The sequence below is a fragment of the Pseudopipra pipra genome, chromosome 4 (genome assembly GCF_036250125.1).
Source record: "Pseudopipra pipra isolate bDixPip1 chromosome 4, bDixPip1.hap1, whole genome shotgun sequence".
Lineage (NCBI taxonomy): Eukaryota > Metazoa > Chordata > Aves > Passeriformes > Pipridae > Pseudopipra > Pseudopipra pipra.
Window position 1 is genome coordinate 39,863,677 of NC_087552.1, and position 8,522 is coordinate 39,872,198.

At 33.8% G+C, this 8,522-nt stretch overlaps 1 long non-coding RNA gene across 1 annotated transcript; it reads right to left on the minus strand.

Annotated features, from left to right (window-relative positions):
• Window positions 1-483: 483 nt before the first annotated feature.
• Window positions 484-7,071, minus strand: LOC135413202 (uncharacterized). The gene is made up of 2 exons (XR_010430126.1): window positions 3,725-7,071; window positions 484-1,806 (listed from the first exon to the last, which is right to left on the minus strand). It is a non-coding gene; the product is annotated as an uncharacterized LOC135413202 (long non-coding RNA).
• Window positions 7,072-8,522: the final 1,451 nt, after the last annotated feature.

The window sequence follows — 8,522 nt, forward strand, 5'->3', positions numbered from 1 at the left end:
TCTAAAGCTTGGCATACTCAGAGCCAATGCTAGTAGAGTGCTGCAGTTTGCCCGTTGAGGGATTTGTGCTGTAAGCATGATGAACCTCTTGAGAATATTTTACCATATTCTTTCTTTGTCGCATTTACTTGTCTACTGATCTATCTGTTCAACACAATTTGCAGATTTTTAAAGGTGTTTAATTCTTGAGGTATCTTTATCTATATATTTTTCAACATCTGAGGACTTACATTCAAGGTTGTGCTCTATTTAGCAGAAGTTAGGGTTTAAATGTAACTTTGACTTGGAGGTAAAGCCTGCTGGTTGGGTGGTTTTGGTCTCTATCGTGCTCACACTTGGATTAGATTATTTTTGTACTCTTCTTGTAAATAAGAATTAGCTTTTTTTTTTCTGCTGAATATCTGCTTGCCACTGAAACAATTTTTTGCTCTATGAATGTTTTAGTTTGGGTTATATCTTCAGAAACAAACAAACAAACAAAAATGAAAGAGAAAATTGTTTATATTAGTTATTTTCATTCCAAATGCAATTTTTAATTCAGAAGGGAAAATTGTGTGAAACTTCTGCAAAAGAAAATAATTAATGATATTTGAACATTTTCTGTGTAAATACACTCCTTACAGGTTTAAGGAAATGGATTTCATTAATGTTTGGTGTATCACATGCATAATCCCATAGAGTTCAAAGTCTTGTTTTACACTTCAGCACTTCAGCACTGGGAATCAGGATTTCCCAACACAATGTGGTCAGAAAAAATGAATTAGCACTGACGCAGAGCTCATGACCTCTTTGGCGCCAAGGGGCTACATTTAGCCAATTTCCTGCAAGGATGTAGTTGAAGGAAAGTTTCTCACTGATGCCTAATGTAATTTATATGAACACATTTACCTTTTTCTTTTAACTTTTATGGGAGTGACTTTAAAAAAAAAAAATCAATTTTTAATAGTTACTTGAATACCATTCCCTTGTTGAAAATAAGATTTAATTCCATTGCCTTTGTATATGCCCTGTATGACTGCTAAGTCCAGTGTTTTGTTATTTCAATAGACTTCAAACATGTCATAAATAAATTTCCACTGGGTTGGCACTTCCTTTTTGCTTCCTGACGTAGGGATTGATTGTTCTTTGCAAGTCTCTCGGGATTTTATGAGCTTTCTTAGAATGACTGACTTGACCACAAATTCAACCATCATAATTTTTAGAAACCGTTCACACAGAAGAGCCAATAGAGGCAATTTTTAGAACAATAGCGAGTGCTACATACTGCAGGAGATCAAATGCCTTCTCAGGTGTAACAGGAGACACAGACAATGACGGAATTTATTCAAAATGTTTTCATTTGTGAGATTGGAGTCAGTTGCAGGGAAGGTTGTTAATATGAAAGTTTTATAACATAATAGTCTTAGAGTAAGTTTTTCTCACGAGGTGTCTTTGTATATGCATAAAAAGAAGAATGTGGTTACTTAGACTACTCAACTATTTGAAAACTTAGCAAGTACTATGGAGATAAAACGATATTAAAACTATGCAGTGAACCCACTTAAGATAAGAACATAGAAAAATTTTAGTAATATCTAAATTCACTAAATAATGTAATTCGAAAATTAAACATCTCAGACAGAAACAAGAAAAGTAATTCAAGTAATAAAAATGATTAACTGAGGAAGTAGAAGTTCAGTATTCAATCCAAGTGCTTATAGAGAGAGAGAGGTCCATTTGCATCTTAGATGTCCAAGTGAATACTGCTCTTCTGTAGACCTTGCATTTATACCTGACAGCCCGCAAGTGTCGAGGTATGCTTGGTGCCTGAAACAAGACAATAGCTGTGTTTAGTCTCAGAAATCACCTTCTAATATTTTACTAACTATTCAGTACTACTAGTGTATTCTGGTCAGTAATAAAATATTGTCTCTTAGTTAATAAAATAGGATGAATAAAATCGGCTCTTTTGGATAGTTCAACAGAATTGCTAAACATCCGAGATTTAGTACAACCTTGTTTTCTTAAGCACTTTTGGCCACAGCTGGGTATAATTTCTCTTCTGTGCCAAACTGTTTGAAATGTTTGTGAAGGTGTCTGTGTTCAAGGAATCAAATAATCATATTTGTACAGACTGCCATTTGCTTAAAAGAAATGAAATTACTTCTTGTCAATCTATCTATGCCCTATATAATCATGATAATTCAGCCACTTCAATGAGAATTTTATGCCCAGTGGCATAACTTTTAGTCTTCAGTTTTAACTAATGTGCACTTAGTACCTAAAATGAAATTGGAATGGTAAAACCACATTCAGCAGAGCACTTTATCTCATCCACCTGCATGAATTTAGAAAATTGCTATAGAGACCAGAACTAAGAGTTTGATCTCCACTGCTCAATAACTAATTCAAAGTGGGAGAAGTTGTATGTAGAACACTATCAAGATTGATACAGCTTATGAAAGAGAAGGTGAGTAAAATTAGAGGAACTGCTAAATATCAGTTCCTGCAACGTCTACAATATCTGAAGTTCTGACTGACTGGGCTCAATTTTGAGTTTGAGCTGCTTTATTAGGAGAGAAACTATGTGATGCCATATTCGGGCCTTCATGACAGCTTACTACTATGGAAGGCAGAAGAAATAAACAAGAGGCTGGATGCCACGACACTGGCTGTGGAGCAAACAGCAGTCAGTCTCAGTTTTGGAAGTGGGAGATTATCTTACACAGGGAATCAACCAGTGACTACAGAGGCACTGGTGGGAGAGAAATCACTCTACAGTGATTGTGCAAGAAATTAAGTGGTGAAGCTAAAAGGTGAGAGAACTCGAGAGACTTGATGTACCATTTTACATAAAATTAACTTCAGGTAATATTACATAAAATATACTTTCTTACAAAAAGCTAAATGTATAGTTTTCTTAACTACTGTATAATTGTAGGTAAAATATACATTTTCTCTAAATCATTCATAATATGTTCTGAGCAGATGGTACATCATGGGTCACACTTGAAAGGGTTTGCAAATTTCTGCAGTTTCAGAGCAAGATTGGTAATCTCAAAGAGCTAGCAGAGGGCTCATTTCTTTGCTCACAGTAGAATCTTGTCATCTTCATTGTAAGAAAATTATGATATTTGGAAATAGACACCTTCTATTCTCAGCAATCTTATTTTTGTTTCTACCTGTAATTGTATTTTATCTAGCAAAATAGAAAGGAGTTCAAAACAAGAGTTTTCCCCCAGATTTCACTTCAAATTCAAATATGCGATTTATTTTTTACTCTAATTACCTCTCTTTCTATATATATATTTATATATTTATATATATGTATTTATACGTGTATTTATATCTGAAGAGACATATTACACAAGCTTTCTTGGTTATCTGTATATCTGTATTAAATATATCTGTAGGAATTTAGCAGCTGTTGTAAATATTTAGAAAAAACTGCTATATTCTACACTTTAAAGGCAAAATTAATTTAATTTTTTTTAAACAATAGATAAGAACATAAACTCTAGCACACTTCTTGGTTACCTCTCACAATTATGTAATTTTTTAGTCACAGGTCAAGAGAGGAATTAAGCATCTTTTTGCTTGACTCGGATGCTAGTACCTAAATTCTGCCCATGAACCACTTCCCATTTAAAGCAGGTTAGAATCTAAGACCTACTTCTCTGTATAAATGGACTGAAATAATTGATTTCAACAGAAAGCCATGGGAAGGAAAAAGAAATAGCCTTACCTAGCTACAATTCCAGCACTCTTGGGGGAATGGGAACAGATGGTTTTACTACTGATCCAGGATTGTTATGCATTATTTTTCTCACTGTCTCTCTTGTCTTTCAAAGACAACAATTCCTCCTTTCTGGACCATGATACAGATTTTGTTGGATGTGGGTACTGTCTTGTAGTCATTTGAGACTGTGTAGGAAACTACTCAGGCATTTGAGTTAGGCATTAAAGGTAAACTATCTGTAGAGCTTTGTAAAAAAGGAAGAACTTTGCTTCTTAGCAGGATGTGTATAGATGTGGGGTTATGAGATTCCACGTAGAAGGATGCATGAACCTAATAGCCAGAAAGGACACCGTTCTTCTGCTCTTGTGAAGATACTGGCGTTCCTCCCAGAAACAGCAGCTGCTGGAAAAGGACAGAAATAGATCAAAAAGTTGGCCAGATGCTGTATTGTTAATATTGTAGGGGATAAGACTACATATAAACTGTATATTATGTATGATACTGTAAGACTGCCTATCTCACTAGTGCTTGATACCAGACCTTAGTACCTGGTTGGGCAGAACTTCAAGCATTTTTAATTATCACCCAAGTTTGCAGTGCAGGGAAACAGAGACTATGTCTTGTTTGCACCTTGTTGGGGGAATCAGTCTGTTTGTGAACTGTTTAGAAAACAGCCTAATGCTGGTCTGAAAAGACTTATGCAAGAGAAAGCCATTTCTATTGTTTTTATTTTTCAATGCATCTGTCAGTGAATATATTTTTTTGTCTGCTGAAAATGTATGAAATATATAAATAGCACTGGAACAATGATTTTATGGAGTTATATGAAAACCTTGCAGTGTTCTCTGTTGAATTTGTAGTTAAGCATCTCTAGAGGATACGTTTAACATTGTTTTTTCTATATTTTGGGATGAGAGGGAAAATAGGTGTCTGTTAGAAATGCATACTACTTGGTGTAATCTGGAAGTAAAACAGAATGCATCAGAATTCTAACTAAAGAAAGAAATTAGCTAGTGCGGTACAATTTTTTAAGTGCAGTAAGGGTATTTTGCTTTTCTCATACACAGTGCATCTCAGTAGATGAAAGGATCCAGCTGAGCAACTTTCTCTGCTTATGAAGATGTTTTCTACTCAGTCGATGACAGTTCAGGTAAATGATTGTTTTCTTTGGTGTAAAGACAAAATATAATGTATGAAATCCAAGTAATAAGCGCAAATTAACATTCTCAAAATGGAAAGAACATACTTTCAAAGCTTTACAGATAGAATGGATCAGCTCTCATCAATTCCAGAACTCTTTTGTCTTTAAAAGGAAATTAAATTTTATTTTTTTTTTGTTTCTGCTAAGATAAATTTTGATATGTGAGTTTTAAGTATCAGCTCACATTTGGGTCTTCGAGGTAGGCAAGCAGAACATTATCTGATTGCTGCAATCATGCCTTTTTATTGCAACAAAATATCAAATTAAAAGTTTTCTCATTTAGCAGACAGCTTAATCAGAAACAATCCAAATAAGGCGTAAAATTGATTCATGGTCGATGTGTACATCTCTCATACCTTACATAAATTCAAGTTAAGTGTTTTTGAAGCCCACTAAGAGAATTACTAGCTTTAGTAACTCCAAACCTTTCCCCTTCCCTCAGAATCCTATATTTTCTTTAGTATTCAAAATGTGTCATGAGAACTGTGATAGATTTTTAACCTTTTTCTCACATTTGGAGAAACAAGTTAAACATTCATCACCTCAAAACATCCCACCAGAATGTAGGGTGTCAATGACACAGTACTGCTGATAAGCACTATTAATATGAGTGTTTCATTCTTTCACACCAAGCTCTACAATAATATGTGCTCTTGGTTTGCATAAGCATGTATAAATCCTTAAGAAAGTAATTTCAAGAAAGCATCTTTTGTAACATTAGTGGTAGACAGATGTTCATCACGCAAATTGGCCAAAATGCCCATATAATGGCAGCTGTACCACTGAGTTCTGCACTGGCTTGTGGCAGTTTTACTGCCAGTGACCAGCAGGACTCAAGAGAGAGGTTATCACAATCAGTCAAAGAAGAATATGTGTTATACTACTGATATTAAATTGGAACTTGCCCTGACTTTAGTCCAACAGTAAGACTTTCTTAGTCAAAGAGAGCAAAGCATGTCATATCCCACCTAAAAGAGGCACAACAGAAGTGAGAAATGGGAGACAGTCACATTAACTAGATTAAATGAATTTATTCTCATACTTGTCAAATCTCCAGAACTACCACCTTAAAGCAGGTGATACCATCCAGGACAATTCAGTCCCTTCTCTAACATCTGCTGGCTTACTACAAGAACATGATAATCAAATAAATAGTACCAGAATCTCGGTATTCCATTTTAAAATCAACAACAACAGTTTAGCATATTAGGTTCTCAATTTCTGACCTGAATTTTATTTACTTATTTCATACAAAGTATAATAACTTAAACAGAAGGGAGGGAATATTTTCCATGGCTTTTGGGCATAAAGCTGTCAGAACATTCTGAATACCTAATGAATTTTACTTCACAGGTAAAATAGAGAAGTAATCAGTTCACATATCTTGATGGGAGTTTAGGCATATGCTGCATCTATTATAGGCATTTGCAGAAGTGCATCTTCAGATTAGGGAAAATTACTTTGGAAATTGTCTCCTATGAATTGGGAGCAAATGAATGAGGATTTTTATGGTCTAAGTCTAGAATTTAGGTACCCCTCACAATGACTATGAAGTCAATTGTGGATCTAATCCCTTGTATATTTTTCCTTTATATGTCCTTTCATTTTACTCTTTACAGATTCTTCAGTGATAAGGAAGTTTTAAGTACTGAATGGTGAGTATGCTTAAGGTTTAATTACAGTTTGATATGGCATTTCACTGGGAAGGATCCTGTAACCCCATTTCATCTGTCTTCACAGTGCTGTAAAGCATGGTGTAGGGTATGTCTCTGCTAAGGAAGAGCACAAAACTCAAGGGTTTTGTGGTATGTTTGAAAAGTCTCCTTACTGGCCCTTCAGCTGTGGATTTTTTTCTCTCATAGCATGAATGACATGCGAAAATAAACTCAATTGCAAGCCTGAATTTAGTTCCAAAATGCTGCGCTGGACATTGTTGTGAGTGCACTTTTAGACAGCAGGGATAGTATCCAGCATCCAGCAGAATTAAAACTTGTGGTTTTTTACAGGGAGAGTGATATTATAAACTGTCTTTTATGTTTCAAGTGTAATATGCTACAGTGATTTATACATCTGTTATTTTTTTTGCAAGTTTGCTTTGGGGAGGTCTCAATTGCAATATTTTTTATTATTATTATTTGCTTGGACAGATTGGATTTGCAAACTTGGAATGTGAAGTTTCAGACTTCTTTTTAACACTTGCTTTCATGTATGTGTAGTGAAGAGAATCACTAAGCATCTAAAACCAGATTAATCCCTATGTTGGCATGATTATTTAAAGTAAAGAGAAGAAAGAGGCCTTAATGACAATAGAGAGGAAAGCAATGCTATTATTAGTGAGAGATTGGATATAAAAGGGAAATGGAAGGGTTAGAGTTAACAGTTATATGTGAGAAAGGCTGACAGGGAAATACAGATAATCTTATGGGGAGACTGAGATATGGTCGAGAAATGTAAGGGGAAGAGTTCAATGACCACATATGGCTGATTATAAATGTAGAAAAAGAATAAAAATTTGCTGAAACTCAGCTGAAAGGTCAGTGTCTGTCAGGAATGGATACAGCACCCTTACTCAGGAGAAATATCTGAATACAAAAAATATAATTTTCATGACAGGGTCTTGCTCAGAAGAAGAGGGAATAAATGGTAATACACAATTAATAGAGATTTCTGTAGTTTTTCTCCAGAAGAAGAAATACTTACACAAAAGAGTAAAGCATTGTGTTTTAAGAATTTTTTCTTCTAGAATGTGCTATGCTTTGTATTTCAATAATTTTCAAGATGAAGTAAGGTCCCTGATTCATAGCTTCAGACTACAGATAAAATATAAATTTTTTAATGATAAATTAGTGACATTTTAGAAACTTTTACTGTAAAATTGGTGACTTCTTAATGCTTTCTACTGTTCATATTTCATTACAACATTTGCACATGAAAATATAGATGAGTCCAGATATGTATTTTATAAAAATGTTTTATCTATCCAGAGCTTTTAAGAACTCTAATGTAATCTAGAGTCTTAAAGCTGTATTAAACTGGTCTAATTTTATTAGTTCTTATTAGCTAGTAATATTAATTAATTTTAAATAATTAAATACCTGGTCCACTTGTTCTTATTATTTCATCACTCAATCAGAAGGTTGTCCTGTGTTCTTTCTCAGAAGTTTTATCTGCAATGCAAAATGAAAAGAGAAAAAGAACAAAAGGAAGCTATTAAATAAATTATCAACTATTACTTTCATTTTTTCAAGAAAGATCTAATAATATTAAGAATTATTACTATATTGTATTTTCTAAATTGAAAATTTCTGAAAATTCTGCATTGACCACTTTTAAACTTTTCTACTTAACAGCAACCTTTTGTACCTCCAAACAATGCAAAATTAAATATTTTATAAATTACATAATCTTTAAAGAATAAATTCCTAAATGAAATATAAAATAAATAATATTTAAAAGAACATAGTCTATTCCTCAGGATAATCTCTTGATGAGCTTATATAAATGATTCCATTTCTGTCTTTTTGGCATAGATGTGATATCTGGTTATACTTCAAAAAAAATCACAGAGAGAGAGAGAGATGTTAAAATTCAAGGGCATCTGGA